The 27,589-nt window shown below is 50.4% G+C and overlaps 21 non-coding genes across 21 annotated transcripts; 17 read left to right on the top strand and 4 right to left on the bottom strand.

The window, feature by feature from the left end:
- Positions 1-471: 471 nt before the first annotated feature.
- Positions 472-543, bottom strand: Trnag-ucc (transfer RNA glycine (anticodon UCC)). The gene has a single exon. It is a non-coding gene; the product is annotated as a tRNA-Gly (tRNA).
- Positions 544-874: 331 nt separating this feature from the next.
- Positions 875-945, top strand: Trnag-gcc (transfer RNA glycine (anticodon GCC)). The gene has a single exon. It is a non-coding gene; the product is annotated as a tRNA-Gly (tRNA).
- A 294-nt stretch (positions 946-1,239) lies between these two features.
- Positions 1,240-1,312, top strand: Trnam-cau (transfer RNA methionine (anticodon CAU)). The gene has a single exon. It is a non-coding gene; the product is annotated as a tRNA-Met (tRNA).
- A 454-nt stretch (positions 1,313-1,766) lies between these two features.
- Positions 1,767-1,838, top strand: Trnae-uuc (transfer RNA glutamic acid (anticodon UUC)). The gene has a single exon. It is a non-coding gene; the product is annotated as a tRNA-Glu (tRNA).
- A 258-nt stretch (positions 1,839-2,096) lies between these two features.
- On the top strand, positions 2,097-2,170 carry Trnai-aau (transfer RNA isoleucine (anticodon AAU)). The gene has a single exon. It is a non-coding gene; the product is annotated as a tRNA-Ile (tRNA).
- A 727-nt stretch (positions 2,171-2,897) lies between these two features.
- Trnag-ucc (transfer RNA glycine (anticodon UCC)) lies at positions 2,898-2,969 on the bottom strand. The gene has a single exon. It is a non-coding gene; the product is annotated as a tRNA-Gly (tRNA).
- A 331-nt stretch (positions 2,970-3,300) lies between these two features.
- Trnag-gcc (transfer RNA glycine (anticodon GCC)) lies at positions 3,301-3,371 on the top strand. The gene has a single exon. It is a non-coding gene; the product is annotated as a tRNA-Gly (tRNA).
- Positions 3,372-3,665: 294 nt separating this feature from the next.
- Positions 3,666-3,738, top strand: Trnam-cau (transfer RNA methionine (anticodon CAU)). Its single transcript has one exon. It is a non-coding gene; the product is annotated as a tRNA-Met (tRNA).
- A 454-nt stretch (positions 3,739-4,192) lies between these two features.
- On the top strand, positions 4,193-4,264 carry Trnae-uuc (transfer RNA glutamic acid (anticodon UUC)). Its single transcript has one exon. It is a non-coding gene; the product is annotated as a tRNA-Glu (tRNA).
- Positions 4,265-4,521: 257 nt separating this feature from the next.
- Trnai-aau (transfer RNA isoleucine (anticodon AAU)) lies at positions 4,522-4,595 on the top strand. The gene has a single exon. It is a non-coding gene; the product is annotated as a tRNA-Ile (tRNA).
- A 725-nt stretch (positions 4,596-5,320) lies between these two features.
- Trnag-ucc (transfer RNA glycine (anticodon UCC)) lies at positions 5,321-5,392 on the bottom strand. Its single transcript has one exon. It is a non-coding gene; the product is annotated as a tRNA-Gly (tRNA).
- A 331-nt stretch (positions 5,393-5,723) lies between these two features.
- Trnag-gcc (transfer RNA glycine (anticodon GCC)) lies at positions 5,724-5,794 on the top strand. The gene has a single exon. It is a non-coding gene; the product is annotated as a tRNA-Gly (tRNA).
- A 294-nt stretch (positions 5,795-6,088) lies between these two features.
- On the top strand, positions 6,089-6,161 carry Trnam-cau (transfer RNA methionine (anticodon CAU)). The gene has a single exon. It is a non-coding gene; the product is annotated as a tRNA-Met (tRNA).
- Positions 6,162-6,615: 454 nt separating this feature from the next.
- Trnae-uuc (transfer RNA glutamic acid (anticodon UUC)) lies at positions 6,616-6,687 on the top strand. Its single transcript has one exon. It is a non-coding gene; the product is annotated as a tRNA-Glu (tRNA).
- A 257-nt stretch (positions 6,688-6,944) lies between these two features.
- Trnai-aau (transfer RNA isoleucine (anticodon AAU)) lies at positions 6,945-7,017 on the top strand. The gene has a single exon. It is a non-coding gene; the product is annotated as a tRNA-Ile (tRNA).
- Positions 7,018-7,745: 728 nt separating this feature from the next.
- Trnag-ucc (transfer RNA glycine (anticodon UCC)) lies at positions 7,746-7,817 on the bottom strand. Its single transcript has one exon. It is a non-coding gene; the product is annotated as a tRNA-Gly (tRNA).
- Positions 7,818-14,666: 6,849 nt separating this feature from the next.
- Trnam-cau (transfer RNA methionine (anticodon CAU)) lies at positions 14,667-14,739 on the top strand. The gene has a single exon. It is a non-coding gene; the product is annotated as a tRNA-Met (tRNA).
- Positions 14,740-15,193: 454 nt separating this feature from the next.
- Positions 15,194-15,265, top strand: Trnae-uuc (transfer RNA glutamic acid (anticodon UUC)). Its single transcript has one exon. It is a non-coding gene; the product is annotated as a tRNA-Glu (tRNA).
- A 6,803-nt stretch (positions 15,266-22,068) lies between these two features.
- Trnam-cau (transfer RNA methionine (anticodon CAU)) lies at positions 22,069-22,141 on the top strand. The gene has a single exon. It is a non-coding gene; the product is annotated as a tRNA-Met (tRNA).
- A 454-nt stretch (positions 22,142-22,595) lies between these two features.
- On the top strand, positions 22,596-22,667 carry Trnae-uuc (transfer RNA glutamic acid (anticodon UUC)). Its single transcript has one exon. It is a non-coding gene; the product is annotated as a tRNA-Glu (tRNA).
- Positions 22,668-22,922: 255 nt separating this feature from the next.
- On the top strand, positions 22,923-22,995 carry Trnai-aau (transfer RNA isoleucine (anticodon AAU)). Its single transcript has one exon. It is a non-coding gene; the product is annotated as a tRNA-Ile (tRNA).
- The last annotated feature ends 4,594 nt before the right edge of the window (positions 22,996-27,589 follow it).

The following is a 27,589-nucleotide window of genomic DNA, read 5'->3' as shown; positions in this document are numbered from 1 at the left end:
CGTATTTCTCTTTCCGCTTCGGTTTCGGAGCTGCAGCGCTATTCGGTCAAGGGCACTGGCGCCACGTTTTGCCTCTCCGTATGCCAAGTCGCGCCGTGCGGCCACAGTGTAATGAAGGAGCGTGTTGTAAAATTTTCAACAAAGGAAGAAAGGAATGTACTAGTAATAAAACTGAATTTGTATGACAGAACATGTAAAATCACACAATGATAACAGGCAGCGGGTCTTTACCTGAGGCATAAGTAATGTTGTGCCCGCCTCGCCATACCTCTCTCAGTCGTTTCGCGTGCTTGTCCTTTTGATATAGGCCGACTGGAGAGCGTCAGCTCTCGCGTCAGCCGAGCAAAGTCGAGACTCAAGGGGAATCGACGCACACACTATAGGGTGGCCTGCAGCGGCTGAGAGGGGAGAAGAAACATTAATTTAAGGACGCGTGGCAAAAGTACTCATACGCGAAAGTAAAAAGCCGGCTGCGGTGGCCGGGAATCGAACCCGGATCAACTGCTTGGAAGGCAACTATGCTGACCATTACACCACCACCGCACGGTTTTCTTCCGCGCACGCCGCGCTGTGTCTGCTTCCCGCCTGTCGGCGGCGGCTGAAGGTGGTCGTAGCAGTAGGCGCATTACGGGGTAGGCGAGCGCATCCAGACGGCGCCTCTACGCACATTTCGCGTCCTTTGGCAAGAGTCGTCGCGTGCGTGCGAAGCAACAGTACTTAGACGATCGCGTTCGGGCGTCATTTTTAAGCAGTGCAGTGCAGGATTCAGCGTTTGTAGCATTCTCTCGGGAGGATGCGACGGCGCTGGACGGCAGTCCCACTTTCCCTTCAGACGTCTGCCGCGGAAAGCACCAGGAAGGTGCGCACTAGCTGAGCATCGGTGGTTCAGTGGTAGAATGCTCGCCTGCCACGCGGGCGGCCCGGGTTCGATTCCCGGCCGATGCATCGTTTTGTTTTTTCTCCGATACTGGAGCTGCGTGTCTTTCGCACTCGAAGTGCGTGAGCCATGAGAATGAACCGCGGGATTCCGTGTGGAAACAACCAAACATGCAGCGCGCACGACTTCTCGTTTGGACGCTTGCGTGCTATTGTACATACTGGAGTCGGCCTAGCATCGCAAGTTGCCTGCCGCGCCGGGAATGCACGTGTAGCAACAGAAAAAAATGAGTTAGGAAGTGCAGACTCTCTACCACTGGTATTTGGTACTTACCGAGATTCCAGAAGGTGTGGCGATCACCTGCCTCGGTAGCGCAGTAGGCAGCGCGTAAGTCTCATAATCTTAAGGTCGTGAGTTCGATCCTCACCCGGGGCATTTAATTTACTTTCGTTCACAGCTAAATTGACGGCTCTGGGGTTGCGAAGGAGCGAAACAGTTTGTAGTTTGTTATCCACAAGGCTTCAACAACTCACCGTGAAAATGTTTACTTCCCGTTATTACTACGTGCAGTTCTTTTGTAAAATTTTCAAGAAAAAAAGTCCTAGTAACAAAACTGAATTTCGTATGATATAGCATGTAAAGTCACACAATGTACGACCTGAAATATAATGACAGGCAGCAGGTCTTTACTTGCGAAATAAGTAAATAAATATTGCTATTTACAGCTTTGCTTTTCCTCCTACCCCTGTAACAACGAGGCCAAAAGCAATGGATTGTGACTTTTGCCATGCGCGCCTCGCCATGGGCGCGCGAAAAGATGCTCGCAAACAGGGAAGTGCGACACGGAAAGCGAGTGGAGGGGGTGCAAACCCCGAGAAAAGTGTGCGCGTCCGGTGTGGTCTAGTGGCTAGGATACCTGGCTTTCACCCAGGAGGCCCGGGTTCGATTCCCGGTACCGGTACGGAATTTTTTTCGGAACAAATCACGACAAGTTTTGACCGTGCGAAATGCTGTTTCACGTCCTCCTCGCATTATAGATACTGGTTCGTAAACGTCAGCCGAAAACTGTCGAGAGAAACGGGCACGCAATGAAATTACTACGAGCAGCGGAATAAAGTGAGAAGAGACGCTGGTACACTGTTGGGCTGCTGCCATAGAAATGTTACATGGCAATACGCACAGCAATTGCCGCGAAGCGATGGAAGTCTCTCTGCACCGAGGCCCGTTAGCTCAGTTGGTTAGAGCGTCGTGCTAATAACGCGTAGGTCGTGGGTTCGATCCCCCCACGGGCCACTACGATTTTACTATTTCAAAAAGGCAACGCCGATTTCCCCGGGGAAGTATGGTGACAAAGAAATCGTCACATTGTTGTGGGAGCTGGTAGGGGACCGGAACGCGACGTGTCGGGACGCGCTAAAACACTTCACTGGTCACAGCACGCTGAACACACAGTTTCTCGTCCGATCACCGCGACTGCGCGACGCTGGGCGTTGTCAGTGCTTGGGCGGGTGACCGCCTGCCAACACAGGGCACTGTCGACAGTTTCAATTCGTATTTCTCTTTCCGCTTCGGTTTCGGAGCTGCAGCGCTATTCGGTCAAGGGCACTGGCGCCACGTTTTGCCTCTCCGTATGCCAAGTCGCGCCGTGCGGCCACAGTGTAATGAAGGAGCGTGTTGTAAAATTTTCAACAAAGGAAGAAAGGAATGTACTAGTAATAAAACTGAATTTGTATGACAGAACATGTAAAATCACACAATGATAACAGGCAGCGGGTCTTTACCTGAGGCATAAGTAATGTTGTGCCCGCCTCGCCATACCTCTCTCTGTCGTTTCGCGTGCTTGTCCTTTTGATATAGGCCGACTGGAGAGCGTCAGCTCTCGCGTCAGCCGAGCAAAGTCGAGACAAAGGGGAATCGACGCACACACTATAGGGTGGCCTGCAGCGGCTGAGAGGGGAGAAGAAACATTAATTTAAGGACGCGTGGCAAAAGTACTCATACGCGAAAGTAAAAAGCCGGCTGCGGTGGCCGGGAATCGAACCCGGATCAACTGCTTGGAAGGCAACTATGCTGACCATTACACCACCACCGCACGGTTTTCTTCCGCGCACGCCGCGCTGTGTCTGCTTCCCGCCTGTCGGCGGCGGCTGAAGGTGGTCGTAGCAGTAGGCGCATTACGGGGTAGGCGAGCGCATCCAGACGGCGCCTCTACGCACATTTCGCGTCCTTTGGCAAGAGTCGTCGCGTGCGTGCGAAGCAACAGTACTTAGACGATCGCGTTCGGGCGTCATTTTTAAGCAGTGCAGTGCAGGATTCAGCGTTTGTAGCATTCTCTCGGGAGGATGCGACGGCGCTGGACGGCAGTCCCACTTTCCCTTCAGACGTCTGCCGCGGAAAGCACCAGGAAGGTGCGCACTAGCTGAGCATCGGTGGTTCAGTGGTAGAATGCTCGCCTGCCACGCGGGCGGCCCGGGTTCGATTCCCGGCCGATGCATCGTTTTGTTTTTTCTCCGATACTGGAGCTGCGTGTCTTTCGCACTCGAAGTGCGTGAGCCATGAGAATGAACCGCGGGATTCCGTGTGGAAACAACCAAACATGCAGCGCGCACGACTTCTCGTTTGGACGCTTGCGTGCTATTGTACATACTGGAGTCGGCCTAGCATCGCAAGTTGCCTGCCGCGCCGGGAATGCACGTGTAGCAACAGAAAAAAATGAGTTAGGAAGTGCAGACTCTCTACCACTGGTATTTGGTACTTACCGAGATTCCAGAAGGTGTGGCCATCACCTGCCTCGGTAGCGCAGTAGGCAGCGCGTAAGTCTCATAATCTTAAGGTCGTGAGTTCGATCCTCACCCGGGGCATTTAATTTACTTTCGTTCACAGCTAAATTGACGGCTCTGGGGTTGCGAAGGAGCGAAACAGTTTGTAGTTTGTTATCCACAAGGCTTCAACAACTCACCGTGAAAATGTTTACTTCCCGTTATTACTACGTGCAGTTCTTTTGTAAAATTTTCAAGAAAAAAAGTCCTAGTAACAAAACTGAATTTCGTATGATATAGCATGTAAAGTCACACAATGTACGACCTGAAATATAATGACAGGCAGCAGGTCTTTACTTGCGAAATAAGTAAATAAATATTGCTATTTACAGCTTTGCTTTTCCTCCTACCCCTGTAACAACGAGGCCAAAAGCAATGGATTGTGACTTTTGCCATGCGCGCCTCGCCATGGGCGCGCGAAAAGATGCTCGCAAACAGGGAAGTGCGACACGGAAAGCGAGTGGAGGGGGTGCAAACCCCGAGAAAAGTGTGCGCGTCCGGTGTGATCTAGTGGCTAGGATACCTGGCTTTCACCCAGGAGGCCCGGGTTCGATTCCCGGTACCGGTACGGAATTTTTTCGGAACAAATCACGACAAGTTTTGACCGTGCGAAATGCTGTTTCACGTCCTCCTCGCATTATAGATACTGGTTCGTAAACGTCAGCCGAAAACTGTCGAGAGAAACGGGCACGCAATGAAATTACTACGAGCAGCGGAATAAAGGGAGAAGAGACGCTGGTACACTGTTGGGCTGCTGCCATAGAAATGTTACATGGCAATACGCACAGCAATTGCCGCGAAGCGATGGAAGTCTCTCTGCACCGAGGCCCGTTAGCTCAGTTGGTTAGAGCGTCGTGCTAATAACGCGTAGGTCGTGGGTTCGATCCCCCCACGGGCCACTACGATTTTACCATTTCAAAAAGGCAACGCCGATTTCCCCGGGGAAGTATGGTGACAAAGAAATCGTCACATTGTTGTGGGAGCTGGTAGGGGACCGGAACGCGACGTGTCGGGACGCGCTAAAACACTTCACTGGTCACAGCACGCTGAACACACAGTTTCTCGTCCGATCACCGCGACTGCGCGACGCTGGGCGTTGTCAGTGCTTGGGCGGGTGACCGCCTGCCAACACAGGGCACTGTCGACAGTTTCAATTCGTATTTCTCTTTCCGCTTCGGTTTCGGAGCTGCAGCGCTATTCGGTCAAGGGCACTGGCGCCACGTTTTGCCTCTCCGTATGCCAAGTCGCGCCGTGCGGCCACAGTGTAATGAAGGAGCGTGTTGTAAAATTTTCAACAAAGGAAGAAAGGAATGTACTAGTAATAAAACTGAATTTGTATGACAGAACATGTAAAATCACACCATGATAACAGGCAGCGGGTCTTTACCTGAGGCATAAGTAATGTTGTGCCCGCCTCGCCATACCTCTCTCAGTCGTTTCGCGTGCTTGTCCTTTTGATATAGGCCGACTGGAGAGCGTCAGCTCTCGCGTCAGCCGAGCAAAGTCGAGACTCAAGGGGAATCGACGCACACACTATAGGGTGGCCTGCAGCGGCTGAGAGGGGAGAAGAAACAATTTAAGGACGCGTGGCAAAAGTACTCATACGCGAAAGTAAAAAGCCGGCTGCGGTGGCCGGGAATCGAACCCGGATCAACTGCTTGGAAGGCAACTATGCTGACCATTACACCACCACCGCACGGTTTTCTTCCGCGCACGCCGCGCTGTGTCTGCTTCCCGCCTGTCGGCGGCGGCTGAAGGTGGTCGTAGCAGTAGGCGCATTACGGGGTAGGCGAGCGCATCCAGACGGCGCCTCTACGCACATTTCGCGTCCTTTGGCAAGAGTCGTCGCGTGCGTGCGAAGCAACAGTACTTAGACGATCGCGTTCGGGCGTCATTTTTAAGCAGTGCAGTGCAGGATTCAGCGTTTGTAGCATTCTCTCGGGAGGATGCGACGGCGCTGGACGGCAGTCCCACTTTCCCTTCAGACGTCTGCCGCGGAAAGCACCAGCAAGGTGCGCACTAGCTGAGCATCGGTGGTTCAGTGGTAGAATGCTCGCCTGCCACGCGGGCGGCCCGGGTTCGATTCCCGGCCGATGCATCATTTTGTTTTTTCTCCGATACTGGAGCTGCGTGTCTTTCGCACTCGAAGTGCGTGAGCCATGAGAATGAACCGCGGGATTCCGTGTGGAAACAACCAAACATGCAGCGCGCACGACTTCTCGTTTGGACGCTTGCGTGCTATTGTACATACTGGAGTCGGCCTAGCATCGCAAGTTGCCTGCCGCGCCGGGAATGCACGTGTAGCAACAGAAAAAAATGAGTTAGGAAGTGCAGACTCTCTACCACTGGTATTTGGTACTTACCGAGATTCCAGAAGGTGTGGCGATCACCTGCCTCGGTAGCGCAGTAGGCAGCGCGTAAGTCTCATAATCTTAAGGTCGTGAGTTCGATCCTCACCCGGGGCATTTAATTTACTTTCGTTCACAGCTAAATTGACGGCTCTGGGGTTGCGAAGGAGCGAAACAGTTTGTAGTTTGTTATCCACAAGGCTTCAACAACTCACCGTGAAAATGTTTACTTCCCGTTATTACTACGTGCAGTTCTTTTGTAAAATTTTCAAGAAAAAAAGTCCTAGTAACAAAACTGAATTTCGTATGATATAGCATGTAAAGTCACACAATGTACGACCTGAAATATAATGACAGGCAGCAGGTCTTTACTTGCGAAATAAGTAAATAAATATTGCTATTTACAGCTTTGCTTTTCCTCCTACCCCTGTAACAACGAGGCCAAAAGCAATGGATTGTGACTTTTGCCATGCGCGCCTCGCCATGGGCGCGCGAAAAGATGCTCGCAAACAGGGAAGTGCGACACGGAAAGCGAGTGGAGGGGGTGCAAACCCCGAGAAAAGTGTGCGCGTCCGGTGTGATCTAGTGGCTAGGATACCTGGCTTTCACCCAGGAGGCCCGGGTTCGATTCCCGGTACCGGTACGGAATTTTTTCGGAACAAATCACGACAAGTTTTGACCGTGCGAAATGCTGTTTCACGTCCTCCTCGCATTATAGATACTGGTTCGTAAACGTCAGCCGAAAACTGTCGAGAGAAACGGGCACGCAATGAAATTACTACGAGCAGCGGAATAAAGGGAGAAGAGACGCTGGTACACTGTTGGGCTGCTGCCATAGAAATGTTACATGGCAATACGCACAGCAATTGCCGCGAAGCGATGGAAGTCTCTCTGCACCGAGGCCCGTTAGCTCAGTTGGTTAGAGCGTCGTGCTAATAACGCGTAGGTCGTGGGTTCGATCCCCCACGGGCCACTACGATTTTACCATTTCAAAAAGGCAACGCCGATTTCCCCGGGGAAGTATGGTGACAAAGAAATCGTCACATTGTTGTGGGAGCTGGTAGGGGACCGGAACGCGACGTGTCGGGACGCGCTAAAACACTTCACTGGTCACAGCACGCTGAACACACAGTTTCTCGTCCGATCACCGCGACTGCGCGACGCTGGGCGTTGTCAGTGCTTGGGCGGGTGACCGCCTGCCAACACAGGGCACTGTCGACAGTTTCAATTCGTATTTCTCTTTCCGCTTCGGTTTCGGAGCTGCAGCGCTATTCGGTCAAGGGCACTGGCGCCACGTTTTGCCTCTCCGTATGCCAAGTCGCGCCGTGCGGCCACAGTGTAATGAAGGAGCGTGTTGTAAAATTTTCAACAAAGGAAGAAAGGAATGTACTAGTAATAAAACTGAATTTGTATGACAGAACATGTAAAATCACACCATGATAACAGGCAGCGGGTCTTTACCTGAGGCATAAGTAATGTTGTGCCCGCCTCGCCATACCTCTCTCAGTCGTTTCGCGTGCTTGTCCTTTTGATATAGGCCGACTGGAGAGCGTCAGCTCTCGCGTCAGCCGAGCAAAGTCGAGACTCAAGGGGAATCGACGCACACACTATAGGGTGGCCTGCAGCGGCTGAGAGGGGAGAAGAAACATTAATTTAAGGACGCGTGGCAAAAGTACTCATACGCGAAAGTAAAAAGCCGGCTGCGGTGGCCGGGAATCGAACCCGGATCAACTGCTTGGAAGGCAACTATGCTGACCATTACACCACCACCGCACGGTTTTCTTCCGCGCACGCCGCGCTGTGTCTGCTTCCCGCCTGTCGGCGGCGGCTGAAGGTGGTCGTAGCAGTAGGCGCATTACGGGGTAGGCGAGCGCATCCAGACGGCGCCTCTACGCACATTTCGCGTCCTTTGGCAAGAGTCGTCGCGTGCGTGCGAAGCAACAGTACTTAGACGATCGCGTTCGGGCGTCATTTTTAAGCAGTGCAGTGCAGGATTCAGCGTTTGTAGCATTCTCTCGGGAGGATGCGACGGCGCTGGACGGCAGTCCCACTTTCCCTTCAGACGTCTGCGCGGAAAGCACCAGGCAGCACGTCGCGCGGAGCTCCGCTGCCGTCGTCGGTTTGTTTACATCGCCGGGACTTTGGCGCTTCGTTGTTCGTGATTTCTGCATTGAAGATTTGTAAGTAACAAAATGTCGACATTTTCGAGAGCTAACACCGCTCAGTGTGTATTTGATAGAAGTGCTGTCCGGCCTACCGCGTTTGAAATACACGAGTGGTTATTCGAAGACCTAAAGATACCGGAAGAAATCGTAGACACTTTTCAATTGGACTTTGTTCAGTATTGCTTGTTCTTGAAATTTACCTCTGGGGACATGTGTGAAAAGTTTGTTGCTAAATTTGGTGGCAGTCGCCGTTTTAAACATGCAGACGGCAGTATTAGTAATGTGCAAATTGTGGCGTCAGGTTTTGGTATTCGAACTGTTCGAGTTTTTAATGTCCCACCGGAATGCCCTGATCAAGTTTTATCTCGTGCCTTGTCGCGATTTGGTGACGTTCTTAACGTTACAATGGAGAAATGGTCTAGTGCATATCGTTATAAAGTTGCTAGTGGTGTCCGTAGTGTACGGATGGACCTGAAACAACATATTCCTTCCTACTTTGTAATTGGTGGGGTTCGTGCACAGGTCTCATATATCGGGCAACCGCCGACATGTGCCGTATGTCATTCTACGGAACATTTGAGGGGTGACTGCCCTCGACGGCGGCCTGTTCAGTTACCGCGTGAAGATGTTGTGGGTGGTGGCGATAAATTTGTGCCCCTAATGAGTGAGATTGTAGCAGGAACATCGTTTACCGGTCCGACCGACCGACCGAGCGACCGACGACCGTTGCCTCCGACGAAGACCCGTCCGTCGCGGAACATAGTCACACGACTGTCGGGCAGGAGGAAATGGAGGTTGTCCAGGACCCGCCTACCCCGACCGACCGGGTTGATGACGAAAGGGACGCACGCTCTGTTAATGCCGATGCCGTTCAATCGGAACCGGTGAAGGCAACAGACACTTCTTTACCCCCGCCGCCCCTTCCGGTGCCAACTTCTGCCGATCCTGTGAAGCCTTCAGCGGCAAATAAAACGCAACGTCGCCAGCGGGGCAAGGGTAAACAGGTCAAGGATCCGAACCCAGCCGCCCTCGCGAATCCGCCAGCCACGGAGAGTGGCAGTGAAAGTGAGGCGATGTCACAAGGTTCCTCTCGTAGTAGCAGCCCCGCCAGGACAGAGAAGATTCGAGCACACACTGAACGCTTAAAACAATTTCTCAGTGCTGAGAAGGAACAGGACGTTGCCGCTGCGAAGCGTAAATTAGAACAGGGCAGTGAGCAGTTACCACAGCGCCCGCGCAAACATTCTGTGCCGTCACAGCCGGCCGTAACATCGCGCGGCGGCCGGGCGGAAGCCACCAAGCCGTCGGGCGACGCACGACCACCCCCGCCACCTGACAGTCACAGCCCGTGGTGGCAGCAGGAGGACGAGGGGGGCCAGTAGCCATGCGCGCAGACTCACATCATTCTAATGAGTCAGTCTACATTGTAATTGACCTAGAAACGCATGTGTCTTGAACTGTGTCCAGTGTATTGTTGTGCCATGTTTTTGTAGCCTTGCTACTAACCGCTACAGTGTTTTACGACCTATTGCAAATTCCATTTTATGCCAGCTGCCATTCATTTAAGTATACGTCCGGCGTTTTATCACTTCGTTGGTGCTTTATATTGCTCTGTTTTGTCCATCTGCCTCAAATGTCAACGCACCCACACCCATCGACTGTGTTTTCTGTTTTGACATTAACCGTTGCCGGTATTTCAGCGGTGCAAAAGGTAGCTGCATTTAAAGATGTTTTATATCATGGAAATTTTAGTATTGCCCTTCTTCAAGAAGTGTCTAGTGATGTTTTTAGCTATATTCCAGGCTACGATGCTATTTACACCCTTAATAATGACAATAACTGTGGCACAGTAAATATTCTGCACAGTATTGTCCACGAGTTACGAAATGTGTTGCAGTGCTTCTTGACTGTTTTATTGGGGTGCTTAAGGCGCTGCATCTGAGTCTTCCGTTTCTCATTTTCTTGCTAATTCTTGAGTGTCTGTGTTTTAAATGGCCGCCGCTCGTCAACATCTAAAGACCTTTTCAGTTTTATCACTCAATGTAAATCGCATCATAGCTGCGCATAAAATAGCAAGTTTTATAGACTTTTTAACTTTGGGAGGCTATGACGTTGCATTACTCCAAGAAGTCACTGTTCAGCGCTTTCATAACGTCCCTGGCTACGATGTAATCTATAACATTAACGTGGAAGGAACTTGTGGCACCGCTGTTCTTTATAAAACTGTATTGCAACCATCTAACGTTCAATTTTTACCGAATGGCCGCTTACTTACGTGTACGATCCAGGAGGTCACATTTATTAATATATACGCGCCGAGTGGCACTGATCATAAACGTGCTCGTTCTGTTTTTTTTAATCAAGATGTGGTTCCGTTCTTTGCGTCGACCCGCAATGTAGTAGTTGGCGGCGACTTTAACTGTGTTACTGCTGCAGCCGATCAATTTCCCACGGCTACCAGGTGCCCGGAACTTTCCCAACTAATTGTGACCAATGACTTGATCGATGTTTGGCGTCATTTTCATCCTACCACGACGCAATACACACATTTTTATGAGACAGGTGCCAGCAGAATTGATCGTATTTATGTGTCGCGGCCACTACAAACCTATCTTCAGAGGGTTGCGGTACATCCCGTCGCTTTTAGTGATCACTGCGGTGTTGTGTGTGACGTGCAATTACTGGCCAATAGGCAGGCGCCACCTTCCCGTATTTGGAAACTTAATACCCGTCATCTCTCTGACGCCGGTTTACGTTGCGAGATTCAGAACGTGTGGCGGCTTTGTTCTGAAAACCGGGGAAATTATGCCACGGTCTTACAATGGTGGGTCGACTTAGCCAAACCACAGTTGCGCAGTGTTGCGATGCGGTATGCAAGGGAGGCGTCGTTTTGGGAGAGGCGCACCATTGCCTTTTATCAGCAGTGCCTCCAAGATGCGCTTGATGCGCCCGTGGCGCCAGATCAAAACTTACGCGCACGTTTGAATAGAATTAAATGCAAGATACTCCATCATCACCTCCACAAGGCACACGGTGTTCTGATTAGGAGCCGGCCGCAGTGTGACACCATTGACGAAGTGCCAACGCTTTACCACTTGGCACGCGAGAAACGGTTGGCGCGGAGGAAAGACATTACCACCCTCATCACGGCCACGGGTGCTCGTCTCACGACGAAGCATGAGATCGTTCCCTACGTCTCCGACCATTTTAAGAGACTGTTCGGACAGACTGCTGCCGACGATGTCGCACGTTCCTTTCTATTAGATGAATTGGATACTGTCATCTCTGAATCTGACCGTCAGTCACTGGATGAGATGTTGTCACAGGACGATGTGAAAGACGTCTTGCGTTCGTGTCGTCGGGGGAAGTCTCCAGGTCTCGATGGTCTTCCCATCGAATTTTACCTGGCTTATTGGGATATTTTCGGTGAGACTTTGACGATCATGATAAATGAAATTGTTCGTGGTGCTGCTGTCCCTTCGAAGTTCGTTGAAGGGCGTATTGTATTAATTCCGAAGACACCGACAGCATGTCGTGTTGAGGCATTACGCCCTATCACACTTTTAAATGCAGATTATAAACTGGCGGCACGATGCCTCGCAACGAAACTCAGTGTGGTCATGGACAGGATCATCAGTCCCTTTCAGTCGTGTGGTGTGAAACGTCGTAGCATTTTTCACGCTGCGGCTTCATACCGAGACGTGGTCGCGTACGCAGCAATTAATGACTTGTCGGCTGGCATTCTCTCCATCGACTTTGCCAATGCATTCGACCGTATCGGGCACGATTATCTTCTGTCCGTTATGACAAAACTGGGGTTCGGCGGCCACTTTCTCGATGCTATACGGCATCTTTTAACGTCGGCGACGTCAGTAATTGTAATCAATGGTTGGCAGTCGCCGCCCATTCCTATTACAAGATCTGTCAGACAGGGCTGTCCTTTATCAATGCTCCTATTTGTCATTGCGCTCGACCCGTTTTTGCGCGCAGTCGGTCGCATCATTGAAGGTGTCCAGGTCTGTCACGTCTCACTCAAATGTGCTGCCTATGCTGACGACGTGGGACTTTTCATGGGGCGGGCACATGACTTGGACAGAGTTCGCGATGTTCTGACATTGTACGAACGTGCCTCTGGCGCCGTTTTGAATACGCGGAAAACTGTATTGATACCACTGGGTCGGCGGGAACTGTCTGCTGAACAGGACTGGTTCCGTGTTGTGCGCACCCACAAAATTTTAGGACTCGACATTGTAGCGTGCCCACAAAAAATGCAAGTTTTAAACTGGAGGCGAATTCTTGGCACTGTGAAGGCCCTATGTCGCAGCCACTCAGGTCGCCGACTCAACTTACATCAACGTGTGGCTGTCATTAATACATTCATCTTATCGAATGCGTGGTACATCGCCCAACTGCTTAGTGTTCCGAAGCCGGTCGGGAGGGCGATTTCGCAGGCAGTCTACTGGCTGCTGTGGCGGCATGAAATTTTTAAAGTCAAGGCTTCGACCTGTGTCATCGACAGGCAGCTGGGCGGACTCGGGTTCATCGACGTTCCACGCAAATGCGGCGCGCTGCTCGTCCACCGGACAGCCACCCTGCAGTCCGACGACCCGGCAGGAACTACCGCGGCACTCCTGGAGCTCTACCGCCCACACTCTGAAGCGGCGCCCGTCTCTCTCGCGGCCATCCCGTACAAGATGCCATACATACGGGAGTACTTTTTAACGAGGAGCTATGCTCTGTCAACGGCTACCGACAGACACAGGACCGCCCGCGGACTCTACGTTGCCCTGACTGGACGACCTCCGCGTCATAAATTGGTGCTCCGGAACCCCACAGTGGAATGGGTGAAGGTGTGGGCAAACATCAACAACCCAGTGTTGCCGTCGGACGTGAGTGCGCTCTGGTTTAAAATCGTCAACAACACGCTATCGACGAACCAGCGGCTAGCCGACATTCACCTTCTTCCCTCTGCCGCCTGTGGAAGATGTGGTGTTGTGGACACACGGGAACATCGTTTTGAGTGTGCATCGGTGTCGACGGTATGGCGGCTGTGTCAACGAATGGTCGCCCACATTAATAGAACGCCTCCTCACCTTGTGACTGTTCGTCGTGTGATAGTGCCTAACTTCCAAGCTTTCCCGCGGACAAAAAATAACGCCACTGTCTGGCTATTAGGGCATACGATTTATGCCCTTATAGATATGGCCGTCACTGATACTGTGATTTACCTGGATTATTTGTGGGCCCAGTATATGATACTGAAGGATTGTGTTCAATTTCGCGAACTGTTTGCGAATTTTTTGAAGGCGGCCTTGGATTATGGCTATGAAATGGAACTGCGACAAACACCTTGAACTGCGATTTACTGAACTGACGCGTTCCACTTTTTATTTATTCTTCATACTTTTATTTGTTTTATTTGTGTTATGGTTGGTGAATTGTGCCACCAACTCACTACGGGTCGTTCTGGTTTTATCTCCAAGCGAGGAGTGTCCCTTTAATTTTGAGGAATTTAATTTGTGCCCGGGACTTCATGGGTATTTTGGACGATACGGCCTGTTTGTGTGGAACATTCATAGTTGCAGGAGTGTTTTTTCCAGTCTCTTAATTTCTGTTCCAGGACTGTCGCGATTTCATTTTATTACTTTTAGGTGATTTTTATTTCTTTCGTGTGATGCACACTTCGACGTCAACTCTCATGTCGTGCTGCTTGACACCTGTTTTGTAACAACTCTCTGCTACATCGGAGTGCCACGTTCGTCAAGAGGGTGAATCTTTTACTTTCAAGCGGAATATGTTTTTAGTTGAAATGCGAGCTGAAGAGTTGAACCGGCGGAGGAAGGAAGACCGTCCACGAATTCCGCGATAAAATTACTTTTAGTTCTTCATTTTTCTCTGGCAGAAGACAGCATACCATCTGAGGAGAAGATGATTTTGTTTTAAGTTATTCCTCTGTTCCAAGAAGTTCGACAGTCCAGCAAATATAGCGTTGAAGCTCGCCGAAGAAGGCATATTTTGGTGAGAGCAAGGAGGGCTATAAGGGGAGTTGGGAGGCCCAAAAAAAAGAAAAAAAAAACAAAAAAAAAAAACAAAAAAAAAAAAAAAAGTGGTAGAATGCTCGCCTGCCACGCGGGCGGCCCGGGTTCGATTCCCGGCCGATGCATCATTTTGTTTTTTCTCCGATACTGGAGCTGCGTGTCTTTCGCACTCGAAGTGCGTGAGCCATGAGAATGAACCGCGGGATTCCGTGTGGAAACAACCAAACATGCAGCGCGCACGACTTCTCGTTTGGACGCTTGCGTGCTATTGTACATACTGGAGTCGGCCTAGCATCGCAAGTTGCCTGCCGCGCCGGGAATGCACGTGTAGCAACAGAAAAAAATGAGTTAGGAAGTGCAGACTCTCTACCACTGGTATTTGGTACTTACCGAGATTCCAGAAGGTGTGGCGATCACCTGCCTCGGTAGCGCAGTAGGCAGCGCGTAAGTCTCATAATCTTAAGGTCGTGAGTTCGATCCTCACCCGGGGCATTTAATTTACTTTCGTTCACAGCTAAATTGACGGCTCTGGGGTTGCGAAGGAGCGAAACAGTTTGTAGTTTGTTATCCACAAGGCTTCAACAACTCACCGTGAAAATGTTTACTTCCCGTTATTACTACGTGCAGTTCTTTTGTAAAATTTTCAAGAAAAAAAGTCCTAGTAACAAAACTGAATTTCGTATGATATAGCATGTAAAGTCACACAATGTACGACCTGAAATATAATGACAGGCAGCAGGTCTTTACTTGCGAAATAAGTAAATAAATATTGCTATTTACAGCTTTGCTTTTCCTCCTACCCCTGTAACAACGAGGCCAAAAGCAATGGATTGTGACTTTTGCCATGCGCGCCTCGCCATGGGCGCGCGAAAAGATGCTCGCAAACAGGGAAGTGCGACACGGAAAGCGAGTGGAGGGGGTGCAAACCCCGAGAAAAGTGTGCGCGTCCGGTGTGGTCTAGTGGCTAGGATACCTGGCTTTCACCCAGGAGGCCCGGGTTCGATTCCCGGTACCGGAACGGAATTTTTTCGGAACAAATCACGACAAGTTTTGACCGTGCGAAATGCTGTTTCACGTCCTCCTCGCATTATAGATACTGGTTCGTGAACGTCAGCCGAAAACTGTCGAGAGAAACGGGCACGCAATGAAATTACTACGAGCAGCGGAATAAAGGGAGAAGAGACGCTGGTACACTGTTGGGCTGCTGCCATAGAAATGTTACATGGCAATACGCACAGCAATTGCCGCGAAGCGATGGAAGTCTCTCTGCACCGAGGCCCGTTAGCTCGGTTGGTGCGTCAGCCGGCAGCGGCCGTAGCGGTCGGACGCAGGTTGTTTACGCTTTCGCCTGTGGCGGTCGCGTGCTGTTTGGTAAGTGTGCGCTTTGTTGCGTTGTTGTAGTGTGGAGTGATGATTTGCAATCGATTATAATGGATCAACATATACGAAAAGACACATTGAAATTGAGTTTTGACCCGAACTATGCCCGACCGAAGTCCTTTGAAGTTGAGTTATTTATTAGAGACGTTATGAAACTCACTATTGATGATATGGTTGGAATTCACCTTTCTATCGTCAGCAGTACGGTCTACCTCAAATTGTTGAGACCCGAGAATTGCGAGCAGGTCATTCAATCTTGTGTAGGAGTTTTAAAGTTCAACCATTCTGACGGCAATGTTGGTGAAGTCCGAGTTTTGCTTGCCGGTCTTGGAGTGAGAACTGTTCGAATATTTGAATTACCCTTTGAAATATCCCCTGACCAAATAAATGCCAAATTGAGGGAATATGGAACGGTCATCAGCAATACGGCAGAAAAGTGGTCGAATATGCACATTTTCCCGGTGTTGAACGGTGTCCGGCAGGTGAAGATTGATATGTTGAAGCACATTCCGTCCTACATCACTGTGTGTGGCTACAGAGCCATAGTGATTTATGATGGGCAGCCGCGAACCTGTGCGGGAGGTGGTTCCACCGAACATATCCGTGCTCAATGTGTCCAACAGCGCGTGGCGCAAATACCGGCCGGTGAGCGTGAGCAGCAGGGTCCGACGTCTACGTTGCCTGTATCATACGTCGCCGCCGCCCGGGCTAACGTTACCTCGGAACCTAGTTTCGATGTTTCGATAGAGAGTCTGCGCGACGTGCGGGAAGGCGTCACGCCGATGGATACGAACGACGTACCAACTGTTCCTTCTTCACACACCTCGACGGGGGGCAATACTCACTCGGAGCAGGGGCACCAACCGGACACCGAAAGTATTCCGGCGGGCGTTCCGGTTCGAGACGACAAGTGCGACGTGGACCGGGTGGAATCGAACGAGCTGGCTGGCCACCAGCCCCCGCGGTCTCCCAAATCACAGAAGAAACGCCGGCTAGCACATCAAGGGGCAGACGCAAAGGCGCAAATATTGCGTGAAAAAGCGAACCACGTACGACAGAAAATGACTGAAGTGATTGAACCACCGTCGTCGGCAACCAGCAAAACGACAAAAAAATCCCGGACGGACGAATCGGACACTGATCACGGACGATTACCCTCAGGAGACCCTGCGATAACAGATACAATGGATCAGAACCCTGTGACTGACGTATCCAAGCTATCCGCTTGCGGTATGCAAGCGGACAAGTTCGAGTGTGATTGGTCGGATGACGTGGAAGAGGGCGGTCGGGAAGAAGATTTCGTAAAGGATCGGCGACGTATAGATAGTCCGTTATCAGAAGCTCCAGCTGATGGTCCCACCAGCAACAAACGGCTACCGCCGGCGTCGGCGCAGTGTCTGATGACGTAGACTTCTTTTAGATGATGTTCGCCATTAACATCCATACTCGGCTTATTGTCACCTAGATCTCTGTTCTCATGCCGTCCTTGCAAGCTTACCGAATTGCGGCATTGAACATCACTAAGATCAGTAGCCCACTAAACTTAAAAAATCTTCAAGATTTTCTCTATGCCGCTGATATTGATCTCATCATGCTGCAGGAAGTGACCAATATTAACCTTTACCGTATCACAGGCTACAATGCCGTCGTTAATCCTGGACATGGCACTGATCCAGGGACCGCGATCATGGCTAAGGAAGGGATAGTGATGTCACATATCGAACGCCTGGCGTCTGGCAGGGGTATAGCGACTACTATCAATACTACTAGATTTATCAACCTCTACGCCCCATCCGGCTCTGGGAGACGCCGACAGAGGGCAGAGTTTTTTAAAGATGACATTGTGCCACTTTTTACACCACCTTCAGAACAACTTATATTCGCTGGTGACTAACTGTGTCCTCAGTCCCAAAGACCAGACGCCGAACTTCAATCCGTCCGCCGAGCTTCGCACTCTCATTGAAGAGTTGAATTTAATAGACACGTGGGAGCTTAGACACGGTGACAGGCCCGGATTCACATTCGTTACTGGCCACTCAGCTAGCCGCATCGATAGAATCTACGCTTTATCAAATATGAGGGAACATGTTTTGCAGGCAGAGCTATGGCCGACTGTCTTTACAGATCATGTGGCATATATATGTACCGTCAATTTAGCCAAACAAGGGACGTACAGGGCAAGGGGACCCTGGAAACTAAATGTAGCGTGTTTACCAGAACCCGGGTGTCACACAGTCTTCAGCAATACGTGGGCAGAATGCGAACGAAAGTTTCCCGCGTACGATTCTGCCATTACGTGGTGGGTAAAATGTGCGAAACCCGCCTTAACAAAAGCGATGAAGAATTACTCCCGAGATCGATGTGCCTGGCAGAAGCAAACCCTGGAATTTTACTTTCAGTGTTTAAGAGATTTATATCGCGAAGATGCGACAGTAATAGCAAATCGTATGCATATTAAACGAATACAGGCTACGATTCTAACCCTCAAACGGAAGCAATTGGAAGGCTGTAAAGTGAGGACGCGTCTGCGAACAGAAAAGGGGGCGCAGAAAAAGATTGACAGAACTGCACACTGAAGATGGTCGACTCAAACCAACAGCGCAACATACGAGACGAGATTTATAACCATTTCACAGCACAGTTAACGGAACACCCAGTGGATAAGGCGGCGCAGCAAGCCCTCCTGGCACGCCGTTTTGCGACATTGAGCACGGCAGAAGCAGACGGCCTCGCTGCAGTCATAACTGAAGATGAAGTAGAGGACGCCATTCGAGGGAGCCCACAGAATACATCGCCTGGCCCCGACGGATTACCGGCTGAGTTTTATCGAACCTTTCGTCACCATTTAGTTCCAAAGTTGACCCTGGTCTGTAATGATATCTTAAATGCTGGAAGTGATATCTTAAGGGAATTCTGTGAGGGCATAGTGGTATTGGTACCCAAAACCCCAGCGGGAAAGACAGTCGACAATCTCCGACCGCTTACATTACTTAATACCGATAAGATATTCGCGCGGGTCATGATGCAGCGATTTAGTACGGTACTTAGTACTGTCACGGGGGCCTACCAGACGAGCGTTGGGAACACTAGAAACATACAGCAGACGTTAAGTGCATATAGAGATATCATAGCTACAGCCTCCGCTTGCGACATGCGATGCGCTCTAGTCTCGTTGGATTTTGAGAAAGCATTCGATAAAATCAATCACTCATATCTTCTGTGCGCGATGGCAGCAATGAATTTTCCACGGAAAGTTATTGACACTGTTACACTCCTGCTGCGAAACGGTACGTCCTAGATCTGTCTCAACGGACAACTCAGTAAACCTCTTAACATCACTCGGTCGGTACGACAAGGTTGCCCGATGTCAATGGCTTTGTTTGCAGTTGCTCTTGCACCCTTACTGTTCTCCCTGGCACAAGACCTTCCGGGAATACGCATACATGGCCAGAAGATCGTATGCCAGGCATTTGCGGATGACGTCAGTTTCGTGGTGACGAAAGATGAAGATTTGGAACGCGCGTTTCAGCTGATATCCACTTATGCAGCCGCATCAGGAGCGAGAGTCAACTGTAAAAAGTCTGGTATTATGCAACTTGGTAGAGGACTCGAACTTGGCAATAGCCAATCCATAAAAAGAATGACAACATTTAAATGTCTCGGCATTGAATACGCGCGCACCATCCGCTGCACGTCTGCTCTTAATTATCGAAAATTATTGGCACAAATTCGGGCCGGCATACGGCAACATCATTTGCGAAATCTCAACGCCATACAAAGAGTGCTTTTAGTCAATACTTACATTGTTTCTAAAGTGAATTATGTCGCGCAAATCCTACCAATATCAAAGGTCATAGCACAACGAATGCTTGCAGCGCTCGGACACTGTCACTAGGGGACACATTTTCAAAGTCCCATTTGCAACCTTGACGCTCCCCTTGGGAAAGGGCGGCCTAAACCTGACTGGTGTTTACCACAAAGCGAAAGCATTATATACCAGCAACATGTATAAACAATGGCAACGATCACCAAATTCCTTAACGGCCCACCTTCTCAATGAAATTGCACCTGCCAGCATGACGCCTCCGGTAAACGTAAGTCACATCCCGACTGCATTTTGCCACTTTAGTACTTTTTTCCTCGAATACAGCTATATTCAAAGCAACATACCTGAGAATGATCTTTACAGGGTCAAAGCACTTTACAGCTGCCTGACGGACAGTAAGCCGCGCAACAGAATTGAAGTGAAGTATAGAGACTGCAACTGGGCCAAGATCTGGGAAAACATTCATGACGCACACTTACCATCGCAGGTGCGGTCCACATGGTACATGGCGGTCAATAGGACCATACCGACAAATTCAAAACTACACATGATCCACTTGGCACACACTCCGAACTGCGTTCACTGTACTCTACTAGATACCATCGAACATCGCTTTCTATGCGACAATGTGAAGGACATCTGGCTTCTCTTTGCACGGAAGCTCTCAAGTATGCTGCGTACTGCACCTAGGATGATTACTCCAGCTGGACTCCTCAACTCCTGATGCCGTTCCATACCCCCCGGCAAAACGGCGAGCAGTCAATTGGCTTCAAGGTCAGACGGTGTATTATATATTATCGGCGCCAGAAATAAGAAGACTATTTGCTATACCTACTAACTCAACACCAGCAACTTCAACGAATAGACAAATATAGAGAAAAGTATGCTTTCTTTCTCCTCCGAACGTTGACGTAGAGAGATATTCCTCCAGGGCGCCGTCGCAGTACGAAAATTCTGATGGATGGCCCCTTTCACGAATATGATAGTCGCAATTAGGATTCGGATTGCGGCGATCGAACGGCCACGAATATGCAACGGACCATCCCGGCAGTGGTGACGCTTCGGGGGATGATGCCTCTTCTGTCGAGAGCAATGCGAGACTGTTTTACAAGATCCCCGTCGAAATTTGTAGATCTACTATCCAACTTATAAATTATTCTTTTTTTTCTTTATTTAATTAGTAACATTCGTTTATTGAACAGAAGACGTGTTTACGTTATGTTTGACCTTCTCCTGCCAGAGGAAGATAAGAGTTGTTCCTTCTTGCTGTAAAAGACTCCAGCATCATAAGTTTATTTTCACACACTCAGTCTCCCTCGGAAAGTGATGAGTTTTGTAACATTCCTGCAGAAGATTTCATTTGCTTTATTTTCCACATCACATATAGTGGCTCAATCAAATAACCACATGGATACTGAAGAGAATCCATTTGTTACATGATAAATTTTTTATTTCAACGGAGATTTTGCCAATGGCGGAGAAGCCGAGCCGATGAAGGCACTTTTGGCGAGCGTGAGGACGGGCTAGAAGGGGTGGATGGAGGCCCGAAAGAAAAAAAAACAAAAAAAAAGAGATAGCGCAGTAGGCAGCGCGTGAGTCTCATAATCTTAAGGTCGTGAGTTCGATCCTCACCCGAGGCATTTAATTCGTATTTGTTCGTGATCCCGCAACCAAAACAACTACATGCAACTGTTTTTAGTAGTAGAAATCTTGATGTTCTTTTGCTGCTGCAAAATATTGTCAGTAGCCGAGTTGAGTGAACTTCTAACTGTGGCGTAACTGCAACTGTTATAGTTCAGCTGTCAGAAGCCAATGCCCCAGGGAAATATAAAACTGGATAGAAAAAGCGGTCATGGTGGTCAGTCAAACAAGGCACCTTTATCACCAGGTCCAGTCCTGGATATAACTGACGATGAGCTCGTTAGTATATCAGTCCGTGATTTAAATCGTCAGTTGAAGTTGCGTGGTCTTTCAAGGGAAGATATAGTGCGAATGGAACAGCGCCGAAGAACCCTAAAAAACAGAGGATATGCAGCCAGCTGCCACATTAAACGTATTGAACAAAAGGATGAACTTGAATCAGAGAAGACCCAAGAATACAGAGAGATGGAAGCAATGCAAGAGGAGAATCGTCGTATGCGTGTTGAAGTAGAACAGCTCCATGTCAAATACGAAGCTCTCAAGAAATTTGCAGCATTGAAGAAGATTTCAATTCCACCTGAATTGGAAACTATTTGAGCTAAACTTCAGAAAAAAAATAATAAGTGGTAGAATGCTCGCCTACCACGCGGGCGGCCCGGGTTCGATTCCCGGCCGATGCATCATTTTGTTTTTTCTCCGATAATGGTGCCGCGTGTGTTTCGCACTCGAACTGCGTGAGCCATGAGAATGAACCGCGGAATTCCGTGTGGAAAGAACGAAACATGCAGCGCGCACGACTTGTCGTTTGGGCGCTTGCGTGCTATTGTACGTACTGGAGTCGGCCTAGCATAGCAAGTTGCCTGTCGCGTCGGGAATGCACGTGTAGCAACGGAAAAAAGTTAGCCAGGAAGTGTACTCTCTCCTCCACTGGTATTCGGTACTTAGGGAGATTCCAGAGTGTGCGGCGATCAACTGCCTCGGTAGCGCAGTAGGCAGCGCGTAAGTCTCATAATCTTAAGGTCGTGAGTTCGATCCTCACCCGGGGCATTTAATTTACTTTCGTTCACAGATAAATTGACGGCTGTGGGGTTGCGAAGGAGCGAAACACTTTGTAGTTCGTTATGCACGAGGCTTCAACGACTCAGCGCGAAAATGTTCACTTCCCGTTATTACTACTTGCAGTTCTTTTGTAAAATTTTGAAGAAAAAAGTACTAGTAGTAAAACTGAATTTCGTATGATGTAACATGTAAAGTCACACAATGTACGACCTGCTATATAATGACAGGCAGCAGGTCTTTAGTGGCAAAGTAAGTAAATAAATATTGCTACTTGCAGCTTTGCTTTCCCTCCTACCCCAGTAACAACGAGACCAAAAGCAATGGTTTGTGACTGTTGCCATGCGCGCCTCGCCATGGGCGCGCGAAAAGATGCTCGCAGACAGGGAAAGTGCGACACGGAGAGCGAGTGGACGGCGTGTGAGCACGATGGAATGTGCGCGCGTCCGGTGTGGTCTAGTGGCTAGGATACCTGGCTTTCACCCAGGAGGCCCGGTTTCGATTCCCGGTACCGGAACGGAATTTTTTCGGAACAAATCACGACAAGATTCGACCGTGCGAAATGCTGTTTCACGTCCTCCTCGCATTATAGCTACTGGTTCGTAAACGTCAGCCGAAAACTGTCGAGAGAAACGGGCACGCAATGAAATTACTACGAGCAGCGGAATAAAGGGAGAAGAGACGCTGGTACACTGTTGGACTGCTGCCATAGAAATGTTACTTGGCAATACGCACAGCAATTGCCGCGAAGCGATGGAAGTCTCTGCACCGAGGCCCGTTAGCTCAGTTGGTTAGAGCGTCGTACTAATAACGCGAAGGTCGTGGGTTCGATCCCCCACGGGCCACTACGATTTTACTATTTCAAAAAGGCAACGCCGATTTCCCCGGGGAAGTATGGTGACAAAGAAATCGTCACATTGTTGTGGGAGCTGCTAGGGGACCCGAACGCGACGTGTCGGGACGCGCTAAAACACTTCACTGGTCACAGCACGCTGAACACACAGTTTCTCGTCCTATCACCGCTACTGCGCGACGCTGGGCGTTGTCAGTGCTTGGGCGGGTGACCGCCTGTGAACACAGGGCACTGTCGACAGTTTCAATTCGTATTTCTCTTTCCTCTTCGGTTTCGGAGCTGCAGCGCTATTCGGTCAAGGGCACTGGCGCCACGTTTTGCCTCTCGGTATGCCAAGTCGCGCCGTGCGGCCACAGTGTAATGAAGGAGCGTTTTTTTTTTGTGGTTTTCGGGCGCACAACTTCAATGGTCATTAGCGCCCTGACTACTCTAAGAATGCACCGCGAGGCACAAGTTGACAACAACAACTAAAAGGGAAAACACAATAAAAGACAGACTGACAGGCATAGGATTAAAAAACATCATCAAATGTCCTTAGCGAGGTATGTCAAATTGATAAAACAAAGAACACGAGCAGCTGCTCGTGGGTCATCCGCTAAAATGGCATCTAAAGTAGTAGGCAGGTTAAGATCGAGGCGCAGTGTTTTAAGATCGGGACAGGACATTAAAATGTGACGAACTGTCAGCAAGTGCCCACATGGGCAGAACGGCGCCGGCGCAGCCGTCAGCAGATGGCGATGGCTGAACCGGCAGTGTCCAATTCTTAACCTTGCTAAAACGACCTCCTCCCGCCGAGAAGGGCGTGAGGAGGACGTCCAAGCCACGGGAAGAGGTTTTAAGGCCCGAAGCTTGTTGTCGGTAAGTGCAGCCCAATCGGCATGCCACAGCGACACAACGCGCCGACAAATGACCCTGCTAAAATCGGACGAAGGGACAACAAGAAGCTGTCCGAGGCGGGAGGACCGCAGCCTTGGCCGCGGCATCTGCAGCTTCGTTCCCAGGGATACCGACATGGCCAGGAACCCACATAAAGCTAACCGGCGTACCGACGTCCACCAGCTGCTGAAGAGAGCGTTGGATCCGGTGTACGAAAGGGTGAACCGGGTACGGATCACTGAGGCTCTGGATGGCGCTCAGGGAATCTGAGCAGATGACATAAGCAGAATGGCGGTGGCGGCAGATGTACAGAACAGCCTGGTAGAGGGCAAAGAGCTCAGCTGTGAAGACCGAACAATGGCCATGGAGCCGGTATTGGAAACTTTGTGCCCCGACAATAAAGGAACACCCGACCCCGTCATTGGTCTTAGAGCCATCTGTATAAATGAAAGTCATGTTGTTGAACTTCGAACGAAGTTCCAAAAAACGGGAGTGGTAGACCGAACCGGGGGTGACCTCTTTTGGGAGCGAGCTGAGGTCGAGGTGAACGCGGACCTGAGCCTGGAGCCAAGGTGGCGTGCGGCTCTCGCCCACTCGAAAGGTTGCAGGGAGTGAAAAATGAAGGCGTTGAAGGAGGCGACGAAAGCGAACTCCAGGGGGTAGCAAGGCAGAGACATACAACCCGTATTGAAGGTCAAGAGAGTCGTCAAAAAAGGAACGATAAGAAGGATGGTCGGGCATTGACAGTAGCCGACAGGCATACCGACAAAGCAGTATATCGCGCCGGTAGGTGAGTGGCAATTCGCCAGCGTCAGCATGAAGACTCTCTACGGGACTGGTATAAAATGCTCCGATCGCAAGTCGTAAACCCCGATGTTGTATGGAGTTGAGGCGGCGTAAGATGGATGGCCGTGCAGAGGAGTACACGAAGCTCCCATAATCCAGCTTGGAGCGGACGATCGACCGATATAGACGAAGTAGGACGGTTCGATCCGCTCCCCACGACATACCACTGAGAACACGGAGGACATTTAAAGAACGGGTACAACGGGCGGCCAAATATGACACATGTGGAGACCAGCTAAGTTTCCTGTCAAAGGTAAGGCCTAAAAATTTGATTGTCTCCACGAGTGGGAGAGCAACGGGACCGAGTCGTAAGGACGGTGGGAGAAACTCTTTGTAGCGCCAGAAGTTAATACAGACCGTCTTCTCGGCAGAAAAACGGAAGCCATTGGCGACACTCCAGGAGTAAAGACGGTCAAGAGAACGCTGAAGACAGCGCTCCAAGACACGTGGACACTGCGCGCCGCAATAGATGGTAAAATCGTCCACGAAAAGGGAGCCTGATACATCAGCTGGGAGGCAATCCATTATTGGATTGATCGCGATGGCGAAGAGAGCGACGCTCAAAACTGAGCCCTGTGGCACCCCACTCTCCTGGCGAAAGGTGTCGGACAGGACAGAACCCACACGTACCCGAAACTGTCGATCCATTAAAAAGGAACGAATAAAAAGAGGGAGGCGACCGCGAAAGCCCCACGTATGCATGGTGCGGAGAATGCCCGCCCTCCAACAGGTGTCGTAAGCCTTCTCCAAATCAAAGAACACAGCCGCGGTCGGGCGCTTCCGCAAGAAGTTATTCATGATGAAGGTCGACAAGGTAACCAGATGGTCGACAGCAGAGCGGCGCCTTCGAAATCCACATTGTACATTGGTAAGTAGGCGTCGAGACTCGAGCAGCCAAACCAATCGAGAGTTAACCATTCGCTCCATCACTTTACAGACACAGCTGGTAAGCGAGATAGGTCGATAACTGGAAGGCAAGTGCTTGTCCTTCCCCCGCTTAGGAATCGGGACAACAATAGACTCGCGCCAGCATGCGGGAACATGTCCCTCAATCCAGATGCGATTGTATGTACGAAGAAGAATACCTTTACCCGCAGGAGAAAGGTTCTTCAGCATCTGAATATGAATAGAATCAGGCCCTGGAGCGGAGGACCGTGATCGGCCAAGTGCGGTTTCGAGTTCCCGCATGGTGAATGGGGCATTATAACTTTCACAATTCGAGGAGCGGAAGTCACGTGGCCTAGCCTCCTCGGCCTGTTTGCGGGGGAGGAAGGCAGGGTGGTAATGAGCGGAGCTCGAAACCTCGGCGAAAAAGCGGCCGAAGGCATTGGAGACAGCCTCAGGGGCCACAAGGACTTCATTCGCGACCTTCAAGCCAGAAATTGGGGAGTGGACCTTAGTGCCGGCGCAGGCTACCCCAGACAACAGAAGAAGGAGTAGAACTGTTGAAGGTGCTGGTGAAAGCAGCCCAGCTGGCTTTCTTGCTTTCTTTAATAATACGACGACACTGAGCACGTAATCGTTTATAATTAATACAATTCGCCACTGTAGGGTGGCGTTGAAAGGTGCGTAAAGCACGTCGACGAGCACGTATAGCGTCCCTACATGCTGCGGTCCACCAGGGGACCGGTACGCGACGTGGAGAAGAGGTAGGGTGAGGGATGGAATATTCAGCAGCAGCGAGAATGACTTCCGTGAGGTGTGCGACCTGACGATCGCAGCTTGTGAAGGTTTGATCCTGAAAGGTCGCCCTGGAAGAGAAGAGCCCCCAGTCTGCCTTGGAGATGGTCCAACGAGAGGAGCACGGAGAGGGAGTATGCTGCAGGAGATGGATAATACACGGGAAGTGGTCGCTCGAATATGTATCAGCAAGGGCATACCACTCAAACCGGCGTGCAAGTTGGGGAGTACATATAGAGAGGTCTAAATGGGAATAGGTATGAGATGTGTCCGAAAGAAAAGTAGGGGCGCCAGTATTGAGGCAGACAAGATTGAGCTGGTTGAAAAGGTCTGCTAACAAGGAGCCCCTCGAGCAGGATGCTGGAGAGCCCCAAAGAGGATGGTGGGCATTGAAGTCTCCAGTTAACAAAAATGGTGCAGGTAGCTGAGCAACAAGTTGCGTCATGTCTGCCCTGGTAACGGCAGATGACGATGGAGCGTAAACGGTACAAAAGGAAAACGTAAAAGTGGGGAGAGTAATGCGGATGGCAACTGCCTGCAGGCCGGTGTGCAACGTGATGGGATCGTAGTAAATATCATCCCGGACCAGCAACATAACCCCTCCATGAGCTGGGATACCTACCACAGGGGGTAGGTCAAAACGCACAGAGGTGTAGTGTGCCAAGGCAATTTGATCGCATGGGCGTAGCTTCGTTTCCTGGAGGGCTACGACGAGCGGACGATGCGAGCGGAGCAGCAACTTCAAGTCCTCTCGGTTGGAGCGAACGCTGCGAATATTCCAGTTAATAAGTGCCATCGGAAGAAAAGGAAGATGAGAGAAGGGGTCACCTCGAAGGCCGCTGAGGGCCTGGCTTCGAGCGAGCACTGCCGCCGCTATCAGTAGGCGGACAGTCATCGTCCATTGGTTCTATAGGTTCATCGGCCATCTTGGGAAGATGGCCGGGAGGGGGAGCTTCCTCCGCCGGTGAACGGCCAGATGTTCGGCTACCAGCGGTGCGGCCAGGCGAAAGGGATGACGGCATGGGGCGGCAACCGCTGGGTGGCGCAGGAGAAGAAATGCGCCGTGGCGGAGAAGGAGAACTGTGCTTCCTATTAGCCTTTTTGGATGGTCGTTTGGTGGAAGTACCGGACGAAGGCTGGGAGGTCGAGGTACGTAGGAAGTCTGCACGGGACGGTTCCTTCTT

This window comes from Schistocerca nitens, chromosome 2 (assembly GCF_023898315.1).
Source record: "Schistocerca nitens isolate TAMUIC-IGC-003100 chromosome 2, iqSchNite1.1, whole genome shotgun sequence".
Taxonomy (NCBI): domain Eukaryota; kingdom Metazoa; phylum Arthropoda; class Insecta; order Orthoptera; family Acrididae; genus Schistocerca; species Schistocerca nitens.
Note: the sequence above shows the minus strand (reverse complement) of the source record. Positions and strands in the feature narration are given on the sequence as shown.